At 38.1% G+C, this 19123-nt stretch overlaps 1 protein-coding gene and 1 non-coding gene across 2 annotated transcripts in view; both read right to left on the bottom strand.

Moving 5' to 3' along the window:
- CYYR1 (cysteine and tyrosine rich 1) overlaps nucleotides 1–19123 on the bottom strand; it is a 108243-nt gene that overhangs the window by 73833 nt on the left and 15287 nt on the right. The gene's annotated exons all lie outside the window — the stretch shown is intronic.
- On the bottom strand, nucleotides 12330–12436 carry LOC120235142. The gene has a single exon (XR_005529314.1). It is a non-coding gene; the product is annotated as a U6 spliceosomal RNA (small nuclear RNA).

Genomic DNA, 19123 nt, shown 5'->3' on the forward strand with positions numbered 1-19123 from the left:
ATACAGGAAAAAATACAAGTTACCAGTGACTTCTCAGCAGAAACACTGGAGGCCAAATCATAGTCGAATGACATCTTTAAAGTGTCAAATGGAAACAATGAATTGTCAACCCAGCATTCTCCATGGAGCAGAAACAATTTTCAGGAAAAAAAAAAAAGAAACAATTTTCAGGAATAAAGGTGAAATAAAAGCATTTTCAGAGGAACAAAAACAAAGGTAATTCTCCAGCAGACTTTCTGTTCAAGAAAAGCTAAGTTCCTTAAGCCCAAGGGAAATGATTCCAAATAAAAATTCAGATCTTAATTAAAAAATATTTATGACCATTTAAGGTGAAAATACTAGCATGTATTTATGTATTTATTGTGTAATAAACATGAAAACTGTATCATCAATTGCAAGGTGTAAAAAAACCCTATAAGATTGCACTAAAAAACCCAAAAAGATTGCCAAGTTATTACAATTTATATTATTAGCTTTCAACTGAAAAATTAAGGCTGTTTATTGTACTCTGGAGAGCACCACTAAAATAATAATATAAAGAGGTAAGCAAAAAAGCCACTTAATAATTAAATGAAATTGTAAAAGCAATGTCAACGGACTCAGAATGATAGGAGAGGAGGGACAGCGGAACACAAAACAAATGAGACAAAGGGAAAACAAATGGTAACCGCATAGACCTAATCCAGCCGTGTCAACAGTTAATTGCAAATTAAATACTCCAGTGAAAAGGCAGGACTTGTCAGAATTGGTTGATTAAAAGGTATGCACTATATGCTGTCTACCTGGAAGCTACTTTAAATATAAAAATTCAGTTAGATGTACTCTGAATTCAAAGACACGCTTAAAGGGGCACCTGGGCGGCTCAGTCAGTTAGGTGTCCAACTCTTGATTTTGGCTCAGGTCATGATCTCAAGGTTAGTGAGTTCAAGCCTCGCATTGGGCTACTCACTGACAGTGGGAAACCTGCTTGGGATTCTCTCTCTCTCTCAAAAATAAATAAATAAACTTGAAAAAAAGGCTCACTTAAAGACAGGGAAGAAAATATATAAATACATAAACATTTTCATAATGCTAAAATAAAAATTCAACAGAAGACTTCATATTCAGAAATGCATTTATATTTAGAAATGAAAAGTTTCAAAATCCATAAGGCAAAAATTGGTAGATTTAAAGGGGGGAATATGGGGCGCCTGGGTGGCTCAGTCAGCTAAGCGTCCGACTTCAGCTCAGGTCATGATCACATGATTCATGGGTTCGAGCCCCACATTGGGCTTTGGGCTGATGGCTAGATCAGAACCTGGAGCCTCCTTCTGATTCTGTATCTCCTTCTCTCTCTGACCCTCCCCTGCTCATGCTGTCTCTCTCTCTCAGAAATAAATAAAGCATTTTTAAAAAAATTTTTAAAAAGGGGGGAATAGACAAATTCACAATTTGGTTGGAATTTTAACAACTCTTCTCAGCAATTAATAGAACTATATAAGAAGTCAGAAAGGATACAGATCACCTGAACCACACTGTCAACCACCCTGAGTTACTGACATTTACAGAACACTATGCCTAAGAAGTATAGTATACAGCTTCTTTTCGAGTGCACATGGACCATTCACCAAAACAGGCCACATGTTGGGTCAGACACAAATCTTAAGGAAGTTAAAAATTTGAAATATCCAGAGTATGTTCTCCAACCAAAACAGAAAAAAACAGAACTAAATTAGAACTCAATAATAAAATGATATTAAGAAAACTTGCAACTATCTGGAATTCAAGAAACATACTTCTAAGTAACTGATGAGTCAGAAAAAGAAGTCATAAAGGAAATTAGCATAGACTTTCATGCCAATGATTATGAAAGTTCATCATAACATTTGTGGGATGTAACTATACAATGCTTAGAGGGAAACTAATATCTTTAAATGGCTGTATTAGAAAAGAAGTAAGTTATAACATCAGTGATCTAAGTTTCCAATTTTAGAAGCTAAGAAAAAAGAAGAACAGTGCAAACATAAAATAAATAGGAGGAAAATAACTAAGATTAGAAATTAGTAAGTGTGAAAACAAGAGAGAACATTAACAAAGTTCAAAGGTAAAAACAGAGGAATGGAGGGCTACATGGATTCTGGGCAAGGGGACTTATGTCCTCTTTAGCAGAGAAGCCATGTCTGAGAGCCAGGCCACTATTCTTCATGGCCGTGGACCACTATTTCCAAAAAAAGGAAACTGCCCTTTGCACCCTCCATTGCCTGAGGTCCCCACCCCAAGCCTTTCCACAGGGCTCCCACCAGGATTTAAACCCACGAGGGCAGGGACTGTGTGGATCCCAGGACCTGGCAGATGTGGCTGCTAAAAAATACTTGTTGAAAGTCACCCTTGCAAACCCTTCTTCAAAACAAATTTTTTCTTTGAAAATATCAGTAAAATTGAAAAACTCCTGGATAAGATAGACTGATTTAAAAAAGAAAGAGAACAAGAATACACATTAGCAATACTTACAATAAAAGAAGGTTTATCACTGAAAATCCTACAGATGGTAAAGGATAATAAGGGAATATTATGAACTTAATAAAATGAAATTTTAAGACTTAGGTGAAATAAATTTTTTAAAATATTTAAGTGGAAATAGAAAATTTAAATAATCTCATGAATATTAAAAATTAAAATTAAAATCATTATTAACAATATTCCCCAAAGTAAAACTTGAGACACAGAGGGCTTCACTCATGAATTCTATCCAGCTTCTAAAGAAGAAATAAATCAATCTCACAAAATTCTGTCAGCAAATAGAGATGGAAAGAACACATCCTCAGCTGTTTTATGAGTTTAGTATAACTCTGAGCACAAAACAAATTACAGACCAATTTGTCTCATGAGGATAGACGCAAAAGTCCATAACTAACAAAATCTTTACCAAATTAAAGTCAGAAACATAAAAAGATTAAAAAAAAAATGATTAAGTAGGGATTCTTCCAGGAATGTAAGGGTGGCTTAAAATTTGAAAATCAATATAATTCATATTATAAGAAAGCTAAACATACAATCATTTCAGTAGAGGCACAAAAGTATTTGATGAAACTTAACCCACAATCATGAGGAACAGAAGAGAATTTCCTCAATCTGACAAAGAAGATCAATGAAAAAAAATTCAGTTGTCATACTAAATGGATGTTGCTTCTTCCTAAGTTCTAGAGCAAGGCAAGGATGTAATAACTTTAATTCGATACCTCTAGGGCAGTGAAGTAAGGCAAAAAAAGCATACACATCATCAAAGAAGAAGTATAACTCTGTCTGCAGATAATTTTTTACATAGAAAATCCGAACTACTGTACAAAGTAATTACTAGATTTACTAGGTGAATTTAGTAAGGTCATATACAGGATTTATATACAAACACTAATTATATTTTTATATTCTGCCAGCAAACAGAAAACAAATTTCAAAACAATTCTGTATATTCAAGTGTTAAGAAACAAGCTACTATTTAGGAATAAACTTAACAAAGGCAAGGACTGAATCATGTTTCCCTGTACTACCACAGTGATTAGCAGAGTTCCTGGTAAATAAAATGTATAATAAAAATACATTTTAAATAAAATGTATAATATAAAAATATATAATATATAATATAAAAATAAACACATTTAATAAATAAATATATAAAATTTTATACTTTAAATGTGTGCTATAATAGAGATTTAAATTAATGTCTTAGAATACTAGAAATTGTTTTCTCCCTCATCTATCTGTCATGGAATAAGTGTACCAGACAACAAAAGATAACACCATATGGGAGCCTGCACTCTTTCCCTTCCCCACTAGGATCTGAACCACTTTTGCATTCCAGCCAGAGTGTATGTACTGAAATTACTGAAATTATACTTATTCCTTCTGCCCATATATCATTGGCTGTAAGTTAGTCACATGGTCACACACAGCTGCAAAGAAGACTGGGAAATGTAGTGTTTATCCGGGACAGATATTGGCTCTATGAAAATTACATTACTATAGAAAAAGAGAGATTGGATAGTTGAAGACAATTAGAGGCCTTGCACACCAGTCCTAACTTGGCAGGTACAGTCAACAATGATTTTAATTATAATATTTTAGTGCTCTTCCAGCTACAATATTTTAAAATCATCATTGAGTTTAGAGCTCATTTCTATAAACTTACTCCCTAGGATACAGAGCAAGTTCTATTCAGCTGCTGTATTTGTTTAACTAAGTTATGTGCAAATTATCACTTTTAACCATTAACACCCTAAAATTTGTAGTTATGAGAACCACTGGTAAATTCAGAACACTGAGAAAACTGAAACCTACACAGACCACGATTTATGAATTACAGGCTAAAACAGAAGTCACAGAATAAGATTTATGCCTGATCAAATTATAGATTTTAGCATACTGACTCATAAATCAGTCCCTTGAATCTCAAGGGCAATGAAAGGATTTATAAATCAAAACTTATTTAGGATTTATTAGCTGAATGTTTATCATAAGAATGCAATGTTTATAAATCTTGTCTGGCCTACACAACTAAATTTATAAGCTCATTGTAGCCAGGGTCCATCTCTGGTGACACGTTTGAGGGGTACAGATTGCAACATACACTGATGATGCTTAGGATACATTGATTAATGGCAGCAACAGAAGGAAAGATGATTTTATTAAAGTTGTTAACATTTAAATGGTTTTAAAAGATTAACTCTGTAATTAAAACATAGCACCTATTTATATATTTTTACTATTATAGAGAGATGAGTTTAATATTTAGAAAATAAAATAAATTATAATTTTGGGGCGCCTGGGTGGCTCAGTCGGTTAAGCGTCTGACTTCAGCTCAGGTCATGATCTCAGGGTTCATGGGGTTGAGCCCCACGTCGGGCTCTGTGCTGACAGCCAGCTCAGAGCCTGGAGCCTGCTTCAGATTCTGTATCTCCCTCTCTCTGTGACTCTCCCCTGCACATGCTGTCTCTCTCTCTCTATCAGAAATAAATTTAAAAAACATTTTAAAAATTTAAAAAAAATAATTATAATTTGAGTGTAAAATGATATGAAAAGAATAATTCAGCTAAATGGCAGAACCATTTCAGAACAGGTTACATGTTCCAGAAAACATTAATACAACATTTCTGTACTATAAATTTTGGTCTGTGTTGGAAAATAATTCTATACTAAAATTATATATTTTATTACAAATACAAGATATTTGTATTATTTCAAAATATTTTACCTTTAAACATCTGTTTTCTCATTTATCACATGTTTTAGGGTCTCCAGATCTACTTTCCACCTGGCAAAATGGTATACTGTAAAATAGCTGACTTCCTCATTTGGTTTTATTTCTCTGCTCAAATGTCACATCCTCAGAGCCCACCTACATTGCTCTCAAGTTAGGCTTGCTTATTGACTGACTGATTGATTGATTGATTGAAATAAGTATTTATATATTTATAAAAATAAATATATTTATTTATTGAAAGATCCTAAGAAGCAACTGGAAGTTTAATTCCCAAATAGCAAAGTTAGTGAGTGATAGCAGATGCAAACAGTTCCATGGTCAAGTTCTGACCTTTTGGTTAACTCGGTACTCCTAGCAAAGTTAAACATGGTTCACCTTATTGACTTTATAATAATGATAGCTTAAATAGGTACTTTAATCTAAAACAGTGCAGATATTAGGTGTTTTCTTAGATGGACATGGGATGGACCTTGCTACCTTTAGATATTAGAGATTTCTAAAACAAAATAAAGCAAGAAGAAATTGTAACTATTAAAACAAAATGCAATTTCAGTAAATATATCAAGAAAGCTATGATCTGCTTAGTCTTGTTTTAAATGTTTATTTTATTTTTAGAGAGAGAGAGACAGAGTGTGAGTGGGGAGGGGCAGAGAGAGAGGGACACAGAATCTGAAGCAGGCTCCCAGCTCTAGGCTGTCAGCACAGAGTCTGATGTGGGGCTAGAACTCATGAACGATGAGATTATGGCCTGAGCCAAAGTCAGACGCTTATAATACAGTATAAAATTTTTAAAATAAAACATAAAATAGAAACTGACTTTAAGAAATCACGTCCTATTATTAAACAGGTTTGGTTCAATATATCATCCTCCCCTCATCCCAAAGTCCAATAATTGCATTGATAATAATAATGAATAATAATAATAATATAACAGCAACTGATGTTTCTGCCATAACATGATACATGTATTCCTGGGGAATGAAAAGTTATAGAATATCATGAGTTAAAAATTAAAAATAACAGGACTATAGAGTACAAACAAATCAGTTAATCAAAACCCAGTAGTAGATCCACGTTTCCTGGAGTCTGAAGCTTGTAAAATTTTGAGGACCCTTTTTAAAGAAGATACATTTGATTAACTGCCTAACACAATTCTTCAGCAGGATAAATTCCTATATGTTTTACTACATTTGGTGGCTGCAGATTCTTTGAGCTCCTCTTCATGTGACAATAACTTTGCAGTATCTTTTCCAAGACAGAGAAGAGAAAGATAATGCCATCTTCCCTCTAACACGATGGATGGGGCTGTTTGATCATTTGGGGGGAGGCATTCCTATATAGAAATGGCTAACAATAACAATTATATATAGAAGTGACTATAAACCATATAAATATATACTAAACTTAGACAAAATACATCCTACAATTCCACTTACCCCCCAGCTGGTCCCTAAAGTGGTGCAGGCATTCCAAAGCCCCTGAGGGGGAAGTAATTGAAGTGTAAAGATTGTGGTCTTAAAACAGTCAAAATATCCTACTTTGCAAGTGCTACAAAAATGCACCCACTTAGAGGCAGTGAAGGGGCCCATGCAATAAAAAGAAAGCTTCATTAGGGCCACCATAGATGCTACTGAGCTCGGAGTGAGTATTCCAGCAGCAATAATGGCTGCTCAGGAAATAACTTGCCCAGCTCAGGGAGGAAGCTCACTGTGGCAGGAGGCCGCCTCAGAGGATATTAAAAAGCCACAAAAACAATTGGGTGGAAAAGCCAGCTTCCCAGCACTGAGCAATGCAGAGGGAAGCGCGAGCTGCCAAAACTCAAGAGCTGAGGAAGGCTGAGGGTACATTTTTCTGGTTAGGGAGCCCCAGGTGCAAAGACTCATTTTTACTTTTCTTAAAATAGAGCAAGAAAGGGTCCACCACGTGCAGCATCTACACTAAGGGATTTATCCTTTCCCAGTGAGGGCTGTATTTACATTTCCACTTTTTTGATTTCTCTTTACCAAGGAAAAACGTTTGAACCCACACAGTTTCCCGTTATACTAATACCATTACCTGCTTTGCCCAATGTATATCAGATAACTGATAATAATGGAGAACAGATGGTAGCCAAAAATTATAGAGCACTAGCTCTTGTTCTAAGTGGCCTATAACTTAATACTAATTTATTCTTTGTAACCACCCATGGGACAGATTCTAATATTATCACCATTTTACAACCCTACTGTTGGTAGTGGTAAAAACTTTGTAAGTGTGACTGCTGTGGGCTTACCAAGAACTCATCGGTCACCCCTTTCTATTCAATTACTTCACTCAAGCGTAAATAAATCCATATAGTCTTTTATTTTCAATGAAAATGCTCCTGAAAATACTTACCATAGTTAATTTGAAATATCTTTATTAAGTGTATATATAGGTAAAGAAGTTATGGTTCATTATATGACAATTTGATTATATTTCTTAATTTGATAACTAAACAAGATAATAGGAGTCCAACATCAAATGTATTTTGGTGTAGTTAATTTAGACCAGTTAGTCTAGCTCAAGGGCTATTTCTTGGTTAATAAAAATAAAGGTTTCTAGCTCCCACTTTGGACTACTGAACCCAAATTTCCTGGGAAAATATAGTTTTAATAAGCACTCTCAGGTATTCTCATGCATACTGAAGTTTAGGAACCTCTAAACTACTGTAGGGGCTCCTGGGTGGCTCAGTCAGTGAAGGGTCTGACTTCAGCTCAGGTCATGATCTCACGATTCGTGGGTTCGAGCCCCGCATCAGGCTCTGTGCAGACAGCTCAGAGCCTGGAGCCTGCTTCAGAGTCTGCGTGTGTGTGTGTCTCTCTCTCTCTGTTCCAACCCCTGGTCATGCTCTGTCTCTGTCTCTCAAAAACAAAGAAACATTAAAAAGTTAAAAAATAAATAAGTAAACTAATATAAACGCTGTGAAATCTCTACTTGCCTATGAACAGACATAATTAATGTCTGATATTTACAACTGTAAGACATTTAAAAGCTTGGACGTGATTTAAGAAATGGATAAATATGTTTTTGTTTCTTGTATGCTAATATAGGCTTAAAAGCTTTATTTGAAATAAATGATGCAATACAGGGGAAAAAACTCTACAAAGTTGTGCAGATCTTTAAATCATACCATCGATTAATTGAAACGCTTGGGGGTTACTCTTCCTAATAGAATAATCTGAAAAGCAGAACAGATTTTACTGGCTTTGGATAAATCATTTCAGGATAAGCTCTTTTCCCTCATGAACTACTTTCTTCCTGCACCAGGAAAGGAATGAATTTTTAGGTCTTGCAGTTCTTGGTGAGCTCTCCTTTCTCATAAATATTTAGATTAGAAGACAAAAGCCAAGATCATTCTTTTAAACAGTTTAATGAATTTTTGTAAATGTATGAACATAGTTGGGACAGCCTGCCACTGAACAGATTCTTGGTTTTAATATTCTATTCTTTTCCCTTCCAAAATTCTCTTCCACATTTCATGAAGTAATATATTTCTCTTAGTAAGCCTAAGTTGAAATTAATTACTGTAGTCACTTTTACCACAAAATTTAATTATTGATACTCTTCTTTTTCTGTTGCCTGTGTCTTTATCTTCTTCCACATCACCTACAGGGCACATGCTCTATCTGGTGCGTTGATTTTTTTTTTCTTTTAATGTTTATTTATTTTTGAGAAAGACACACACACACACACACACACACACACACAGAGCACAGGCGGGGGAGGCGCAGAGATAGAGAGGGAGACACAGAATCCAAAGCAGTTTCCAGGCTCTGAGCTGTCAGCACAGAGACCAATGTAGGGCTTGAACTCATGAACCACGAGATCATGACCTAAGCTGAAGTCAAACATTAAGGGACTGAGCTACCCAGGTGTCTCTGCATCTGGTACCATTAAATTAATATCTCTACCATCACTGCAATGGGTTTTTGGTACACTGTATGTGTTGGCCACCTCCTTAAATATCTCATTTCCTAGTTGAGGTGTTTACACATAAAAATGTCAGAAATTGCCAAGTTTAATTTTTTTTAATGTTTTTTATCTTTGAGACAGAGAGTGAATGGGGAAGGGGCAGAGAGAGAGGGAGATACAGAACGCGAAGCAGGCTCCAGGCTCCCAGCTGTCAGCACAGGGCCTGACTCCAGGCTTGAACTCACAGACCATGAGATCATGACCTAAGCCAAAGATGGATGCCTAACCGACTGAGCCACCCAGGCGCCCCAGGAATTGCCAACTTTTAGACTGGTTTAGAACTAGAATACAGTAAATCTAAGTTTCCATGGTATTATCTGCAACTCACTGACATGACTCATAATTAAAAAAGAAAAACAAAGGGAAAATGCAAATAATTTCATCTAACCCTATCAGTCAAGAGACACATATTGTTCTCTCCTAAGATGTGCTTCAACAACAAAAAATTAGGTTTTTTGCTGTTTATAGAAACCAAACATTAACAGTTTGAATTTGCCTTTTTGATTGTTATGTCTTCTTGACTGATTGACCTTTTTCTCATTATGTAATATCACTTTTTATCTCTGGTAGTACTTTCTGCTCTGGACTTTACTGTATCTTATACTAATGTAGCCACACTAGCTTTCTTTTGGTTAATGTTTGCATGGTATATATTTATTCTATCCTTTTACTTTTTTTTTTCTTTTCATGGCTTGATAACTCATTCTCCCTTCCCCAGCCTTCTTAAGATATAATTAATTTAAAAATTGTTTATATTTAAGGTATACAACTTGATTATTCAATATTTTCATATATTGTAAAATAATCATGACAAGGTACTCAACATAACCTGTTTGGGTTACCTTTTTCTTTCGTGTGTGTGTTGAGAAAAATGTAAGATCTACGCCTTTAGCAAATTTCAATTACCCAATACAATATTGCTAACTCTAGTCACATTGTTACAGAGTAGATTTCCAGGACTTGATTCATCTTGTATAAATGAAACTTTGTACCACTTGACCAACATCTCCCCATTTTCCCCTCCTCCCATTCTTTTAACCAACCTCTATCATTGTAGTTGAAGTATCGTGCAGATAGGATAAATTTCTGTCAGTTAAAAAAAAAGCCATTCTCTGTCCTTTAGTTGATGTGTTTTGACCACTAATGTAATTATTGATACATCTCGTTTATCATTTATTTTTTATGATCTGATTGTTTTCTTTGTTTTTCATTCCAATTCCCCTTTATTCTGCCTTCTTTTGACTATATTATGCTATTGGCTTGGGTTTTTTTTTTTGTTTGTTTGTTTACTTTTTCATTAAATTTTTTTTTTATTAGTGGGTGCTCTCAAGATTATAGAACATATACTTTTCATCATTACTGAGAATCACTTTTATACTTTAGTTGGAATGTAGAACCTCACTGTCTTATAGATTGCTTAATCTCTCTGCTTTATGGTATGGTTGTGTTATGTATAGCATCTCCGTCCACTGAAAACACTAACTTAGAATTCATATGTTTCTACATCCAACAGTCTAACATATTTTAAAGAATTCAAAAGGAGAAAATTACACTATGATATTTACCCAAATATATGCCAATTTTAAACTCTCCTTTCTGATATTGCAAGTTTCCTTCTGGCATCATTTGCCTTCTTTCTGAAGAACTTCCCTTAGCAATCCTTTTGCGTCAGGTCTGCTTGCTAAATATTTTCTTAGTTTTTCTAAATCTGAAAATGTCTTGGGGCACCTGGGTGGCTCAGTCGGTTAAGTGTTGAACTTCAGCTCGGGTCATGATCTCACGGTTCATGGATTCGAGCCCCACATTGGGCTCTGAGTCTGGAGCCTGCTTCAGATTCTTCGTCTCCCTCTGTCCCTGCTTTTCTCTCTCTCTCTCTTAAAATAAATAAATAGACTTTAAAAAATTTGAAAACATCTTTATTTCACTTTTATTCCTGAAGGATATTTTTGCTAGTTATAGAAGTGTGGACTCATCATTCTGTTCTTTCATCACATAAACAACCCACCTCTCTGTCCTCCGTGGTTTCTGATGACAAATGTGGACTTGTTCAAATCATAGCTCCTCTCGAGGTCATTTGTTGCTTTCTTCTTCTTCTTCTTCTTCTTCTTCTTCTTCTTCTTCTTCTTCTTCTTCTTCTTCTTCTTCTTCTAGCTGCTTTCAAGATTTTATTTTCTTTAGTGCTCAGTAGTCTGATTAGGTTGTGTCTGGTACGGATTTCTTTAAGTTTATCCTCTTGGGAGTACACTGAATTTCCTCAGGATGTAGTTTCTTTTACCGAACTTGGAAAGTTTTAAGCATCCTAGTCATCTTTTCGTGGACTCTGTGATATCAATGCTAGACTTTTCCTTGAGACTCTGTTATTTCCTCCTCCATCTTCTCTTCCACCTCCTCCTCCTTTTCCTCCTCCTCCTCCTTCTAATATTTTTTCTCTCTGTTGTTCAGATGAATTTTTACTGTTCTGTCCCCAAGTCCACACATTCTATATTCTGCTACTGAGCCCATCCAATGAATTTTTAAACCTTAGCTACTGGATTTTTTTGTTCTGAAATTACCATTTAGTTCTTCATATTTTCTATTTCCCTCTTTTTTTTCTGTTTCAGTCTTCTTGTGAATTTCAAGTAGTGTTTGCCCTTACTTTTTGGGTCATTTTCATAATAGCTGCTTTAGAAGCTGTCAGGTAATTCCAACATCTCTGGTGCTTAACGATTCTGTTTATCTTTCGAGTTAAGACTCCTTGGTTTTTGTATGCTGGGTGCTTTTGCATTGTATCCTGAACTTTGAGAATTATGTTATGTGGTTTTGGGTGTGGTTTAAGTGCATGGAGAATTCTGAGATTTTTGTTTCAGCAGGAGACCAACCAGGTTCAATTTAAACCACAAACCTCAGTCAGACCGCTGCTTGTGGTTTTTAACGTGAGTTGCATTCCCAGAGTCTTTGCAGTCAGGTTTGGATCTGAGCCACATGCACCCCCACCCCCACCTGCCAATCGGGAAACGGAATAGCTGCCTAGCCTGTATTCAGCTCTCAAGCTCTGTGTATACTGTTTAGAGTTGGATCCATGCATTAATATATATAATATATTATATATATTAATATATATGTATATATGGAGTGCTTCACAAATTTGCGTGCCATCCTACATAAGGCCTTGCTAATCTTCTCTGTATAGTTCCAATTTTAATATACGTGCAGCCAAAGCGAGCCCACAGATCTCACTGGTACTTTCTGGTTCCCTGGGGCAATGCTTGGAGTTCTCTGGTCAGAAAATGGGCTTTATTTACTTTGTTCTTTGTGCACTTCTACAAATGGGCTCATAGCCACTGTAGACCCTGGGGAGGACAAAGACAGAGGTAAAGCAGTGGGGATTCACCGCATCTTCCTGGTATCCCATCCCTCTAATCAGAAGGAAGATTCCCCATCCTCAGAATGTCAGGCTCCTGCCGGGTCCCGTGGCTGCTATTAGCCCGCCCCTGCTGCAGCCACCTACGGGTCACTTGGGAGCAACATCAGAGAGCAGAGAAGAGAAGCAGAGAGAAAGCAGAAGAGAAAAATCCTTGGGGTATTTTCCCCACTGTCTTTCAGCATGCAGAGCCCTTGCTTTCTTGGCTGGAGAGATCTCTGTCTGTCCATGTAAGCTACTTACGTATTTTGGGCTAGGTTTAGTCCAGAGTGGAGTAAATGGGGGGGGAGGGGGGAGACCCTGGTAAACTCATGGCTAGTTAGGCAGTACTTTGAATTTTGGTCTTGTTCCCCAATCTGTTTGATACTGTTTACTCTCCATATACCTGAAATAGCTCTTTATGCATCTCGCCCAGATTCTAGAGCTGCATTCAGTGGGGGGCAGAGAGTGGAGCATACTTTCTCCATCTCCCCCAGAACTGGAGCTGATCCATGCAATGAAAGGTAATGAGACAAAAACGATTTTACCACAAACACTCAGCAAAATATATAGCACGCGCAAGACGCTGGCTGCGTGAAGCCAACACACTGAGTAAACGGGAGTTCATTTCAGAGCTGACAGACCTCAGCTGATCCTTGCCGTGATCAGTGACTTTGTATTCAGCCGTCTGCACTTATTAGCTACCTCTGAAAATATTTTCAGTCTGGCGATGTGGCAAATGTAGGTTGTACAATATCAACAGAGGCAAGTTATCACCTTTTTAATTTTTGTCCTTTAAGCACTAACTTACATTGAGAGAACTGCTGATTAAGACATTTTTTAAAAAGCCTAATCAGGGCATTTCTAAACTTTTACATGCAAAGGCACACTCAAATCTATAGAGTTCCATGCGCACTCTGTTGAAATGGTCAGCAGTTAATGTTTATTTTTGACAGAGAGAGAGAAAGCATAAGCAGGGGAGGGGCAGAGAGAGACACACACAGAATCCAAAGCAGCCTCCAGGCTCTGAGTTAGCTGTCAACACAGAGCCTAATGTGGGGCTCGAACCCACGAACCGTGAGGTCATCAGCTGAGCCGAAGTAGGATGCTCAACTGACTGAGCCCCCAGGTGCCCCTAAATGGTCAGCAGTTAGAACACGGTTTTGGGGATTAATTACTGACATATCATCAATGGAGATGAACCAGCCTTGGGTACAATATACATTTCTGAAAACTTGTGAATAAAATAAATTTTGAAAGGGGAATTAACTGGAACTCTAAAACAAATCATTTAGCAAAACAAATCATTGCCCCCTTCCCCAATATTTGCTATTACATGTGTGATTTTTGAATAAATTGGGTTTATATATTTTTACTTAAACTTCCTTACCCCATTTGTGAGTTGGCTTTTCTGATTCATAAGTCAGCCTAGGGCAACATGGAGGGTTTGTCCATTTTATGCACATGACTTTCTGGGCCATATTATGCTTTTGGCAATTACTATGCAGTAGAACACCATACTTAATTAGCAGATTTTGCAGTTATTAGATGGTAATCACATTTGATTAAAAAAGTCATTTATTTCATTCAAGGCTGAGGGTGCTGTCTTGAGGAGAGAAACCCTCGTTTTGGCCCAGAGGACCAGGGAGGGTCTTACACCCAAAGTGGGGCTCACTCTGCAGATCAGTCATGGATTTCTCTGAATGACCTTGGAGTAGTCACTTTGCTTCCCATTTGCTTCCTCTCTTCTAAGCTCCAGAGATGTGCAAAGCCCAGTGTTTTCAGTAATGACAGGAAAATGTGCAAAGTTCTTCTAAATGCTTTTTTTTAAAGTTTATTTATTTATTTTGAGAGAGAGAGAGAGAACGAGCGAGCGTGGGAGTGGCAGAGAGATACAGAGGGGACAGAGGATCTGAAGCAGGCCCTATGCTGACTGTAGAGAGCCTGATGTGGGGATCTAACTCACAAACCACGAGATCATGACCTGAGCCGAAGTTGGACGCTCAAGCAACTAAGCCACCCAGGTGCCCCGTTCTAAATGCTTTTAATGAACAGATATATCTGTTAGCCAAATTCTGAGCGGTAGGCAAGTTGTTACTACTGTTCCTTTTTTTTTTTTTTTTTTTTACAAATTAATAAACTCAGTGACATTAGGAGAGGCTCAGTAACATTAGAATAACGTTTACACAGCCTAAGAGAGAGAGAAACTCAAATGCATTTCTTGTGGATCCAAACATTCTTGGTCTTTCTTCTACAGCTTCCTATCATGAAGACTACTATTAGTTCCTAATAGAATCACAAAGAATTATTTTCTGTTGAATTCCACCTAACAAAGAGGTCTATTTACTTAATGTAAGGATGGCTATTGCTTAGGATGGCAATTGCCAAGATTTAAATTCAAGTATTTCTCCATGTGTAATACTTTGGAAGTTGATCTTATATTACTCCTGGTGTCTGCAGAGAAAGAATGTTGCATCAACGTTGTGCAGGTGATTATTGGCAACCACAGGCAGGCACTTGTTTTATACAAAGTGCAGCTCAGGGAGATATGGTTCTGCCACCTTTTTAACAGTGTGAATTCATATAGGATATGTTTGAAGTCATTTGTCACGTCTTTATCTAATTTTAGCAGATTGATGCAGGGGCATTAAAAAAAAAGCATTCTTGTTACCTGTCAGATCTTTCTTCTTCTTTCCTTAAAAATGAATACGGGGGCGCCTGAGTGGCTCAGTCAGTTGAGTGTCTGACTCTGGCTCACCTTTGTGGGTGATCCCACAGTTTCATGGGTTTCAGCTCTGCGCCGGGCTTTGTGCAGTCAGCTCAGAGCCTGGACCCTGCTTTGGATTCTGTGTCTCCATCTCTTTCTGCCCCTCCCTCACTCATACTCTGTCTCTCTCAAAATAAATAAACATTGAAAGCAGCTGCTTAAAGTTTACCATTTGATATCTCGTTAAAAAAAAATGAGGGGTGCCTAGGAGGCTCAGTCGGTTGAGCATATGACTTCAGCTAAAGTCATGATCCCATGGTTCATGGGTTCAAGCCCCACATTGGGCTCTGTGTTGACAGCTTAGAGCCTGGAGCCTGTTTCGGATTCTGTGTCTCCCTCTCTATCTCTGCTCCTCTGCCATCCTGCTCTGTCTGTCTGTCTGTCTCTCTCTGAAAAATAAATAAACGTTAAAATTTTCTTTCAAAACATTTTAAAAACTAAAAAAAATGAATACCTACACGACAAATTCCGTTTGTCAACCCAGTTGCTATGGGTTACACAGCCAAGGCTTTCACTCGTGGCACTTTCAGATGGAATCCCATTACACTTTATGAGGTTATCACTGCCCTCTGAAATCTCCATTAGTTATGGGCATGTTCATCTTAACATTCTTTAGTTGGGAGACAGCCAAAACACATGGGTTCTGACGTGCAGCTGCCCACCACAATGTCTCCAGTATAATTCCGTAAAAAGCACGGTGCTTTTTTGAGGGTGCCTAATTCTTCCCTCAATTTTTTCAGCAACACATTTTGTCTCCCAAAGTTATGCAAGTGAATGGAGTTGCAAAGAGACAGTTCCCTTAGTAATCACAGGCTGGCAGACCATCCTGGAAGGAGCACATTCACCCCGGAGTCGTGACAAGCGGTTCAATCGTCATAATCAAATCGGTCTTCAGAGTCTGATCCTTATCATCTGATTATCATTAATCCTAAATGGTGTGACTAGAAACTGAGGAGTGGCTACACAGAGACCATTACCTTAATGATATATGATTAATGTAAAATTCTCAGGAAACGAAATTCTCTGAAATCAATAATATCTTTGAATTTGTTTTGTTTAAGCAAAGATGTACACAGATGATATATATTTATGTACAACCCACAATATGTCCGGTTCTTCATGAGCACATGGAGGATTGACCTGCATTTAAACAGTCCATTATGGGGGTGCCTGGGTGCTCTATCAGTTAAGCAGCCAACTCTCAGGTCAAGATCTCATGGTTCTTGGGTTTGAGCCCCATGTCGGGCTTCTTGCTGTCAGCATGGAGTCTGCTTGGGATTCTCTCTCCCTCTCTCTCTCTCTCTCTTTTGCTCTTGCTCTCACTCTTGCTCCGTCTCTCTGCCCCTCCCCCACTCTCTCTCTCTCTCAAAAATAAATAAAAACTTAAAAAAAAAAATAAACAGTCCATTATGGACCATTCAGTTGGTTCTCCCTCTACCTTCAATGGTAAATTATCACACTGACTTTTTTCCCTCACAGGATCTAGATTATGCAAGGACAGAAAGAAATTTAGGGACCTGAGCAAAGTGATAAATAATGACAGAGTAGGGAAAGGATAATGTTACAGCAGCATAAGGGAGGGCATTTAATCCAGATGTTAGGAGTAAAAAACAGCTCCCCCCAAAATTTGGTGTTTAGGTCTTCATAAGGTCTTCCAACAATGAATAGTCTCTACCCATCCCCTTTAAAATCTACAGATTTTCAGGAGCCGGTGGGGAGTGACAAAAGAGGTCAAGCACACAAAGTTTCAAGTGCCAGCTCATTACATGGGAGCTGTACAGAATTGGACCAATTACCTAGCTCTGAGCCTTAACTTCCTCATCTGTACAGACAGGAATAATACTACCTAGGTCATGAGGGCTATTCTGAAGATTAATAAACTAATATATTTTCAGCATGTGGAACAGAGAACACATTAAATAAATGGTAATTCCTTTCATTCTGATAATACCTGCCACCACCAATCACAGGTTCTTATAACACCAAACCCGATTTCTATCTAATTAAGGTAGCCCCTAAAACCTGGGATATATGACCAGATTGAATGGATTTGGTTTGGGCACGATCCTAGTAGATAAAGTTGTATTGTCACATATATTGATTTGTTATGGAGGCATTTTCAACTCGGAAAGAATTGAAATACCGTTGAGTCCTACTTTTTAGGTGATAAGACACAAAAAGCACAGAGAAGAAAATAAAGGCACTTACTGTCCCCACCACAGGAGGTATATTCAGGCTGATTAGTGAAGAGCAGATCGATTCTCACACAGGCGGAAGGAATACTGAAGGGATAGAGGAAACTCTAAGGGAGGCTGAAATAGATGTAGAACACTTTTCAAAAGACTGATTAAATATAGAAAGGGAAGAAATCACAGTGTATTTCCGAATCTCCCCAGGGCTCTATGGTTGGCTTGCTGTTCTCTTTCAGACACCTCTCTCTACACCTTTTTCAACCAGCACCTCCAGGCTTTGTCCTCACATATCTATCTGTAAGAGCTCCAGGCTTCCCGCTGAGTTAAGATTAGTACATTTCACCATTTGAAGGCCCACTGAATTCAGCCTATAGGCTATAAAGCCTATTACCACTGCTCCCCTACTCCCCCGCCACTCAGCATATTAAAAATGGAATTAATCCCCCTCTCTGAACCTTCTTGAAGATTTCCTATTAGTTCCAGCACACTGTCCACCCCATCATCCAAAGCAGAAGCTCCAGAATTAAAGTTGGGCTTGTTCTTTCTTTTAGCCCCAAGCACTAGCCCCGCATTCCAACAGTCCTCCAGTCCTCATCTCTTTTACTGTTTCATTCGATTCATTCCATAGGATAGGACGTTGTCAAACCACACCAGCCTCCTCTACCCAAGTGTGCTTGGAGGATGGGCTGTGTCGACGCTTCCCGGAAGGTTTAGTCAAAATTGCAGAATTTCAGGTCTTACCCCACACCTACCAATCCATAATCTGCATGGTAACAAGGTACTGTTGAGGCTTATAATAAGGAATATATATTTGGTCCTCATTCTATTTCTGGCACAGAACTCCTAAAATGCTTGAAATTTCCTGAAGATGTCTTCTGTTACGTTAATGAGGTGACTTCTGGAGAGCACCCGAGGATGGGGGCTGGTTGCCAGGGCAACCAACCAGGCGACAGGGGATTTAAAACTTTCAGTCCCATCCACCAACCTCTGGGGAGGGGAGTGGGGCTGGAGATTGAGTTCAGTCATGCCTATGGAATGAAGCTTCCATAAAACCCCCAAAGGACAGAGTTTGGAGAGCTTCTTGGTTGGTGAACACACAGAGATTTGGGGAGAATAGATTGCTAGGGGGCCCTGGGAGCTCGGGGCCCTCTCCCCAGGCCTTGCCCTATTCATCTCTTCCATCTCACTGTTCCTGAGTTAGATCTTTTTATAAGCAAGTAAGATGTTTTTCTAGGTTCTGTGGACCACTCCAACAAATTCCTCAAATCCAAGGAGGGGGTTGTTGGGACCTCCAATCTATAGCTGGTAAGTCAGAAACACCGCTGACCACCTGGGTTTGCCCTTGATGGCTGAAATGGAACGGGGTCTTGTAGGAAGGAAGCCTTTGGCTGTGGGATCCAATGCTCTCTCCACATAGTATCAGAAGTGAGTTAATTGCTCAGTGGTGTTGGAAAACCCACACAATGGAACCGGTCTCAGAATCATAGGCGCCCAGATGATTCCATCATAGCCATCATAAGACTTCCACTGCTTCTCCTTTTTTATAATTAAAGATT

The sequence above is a fragment of the Hyaena hyaena genome, unplaced genomic scaffold, assembly GCF_003009895.1.
Source record: "Hyaena hyaena isolate Hyena2069 unplaced genomic scaffold, ASM300989v1 scaffold_122, whole genome shotgun sequence".
Lineage (NCBI taxonomy): Eukaryota > Metazoa > Chordata > Mammalia > Carnivora > Hyaenidae > Hyaena > Hyaena hyaena.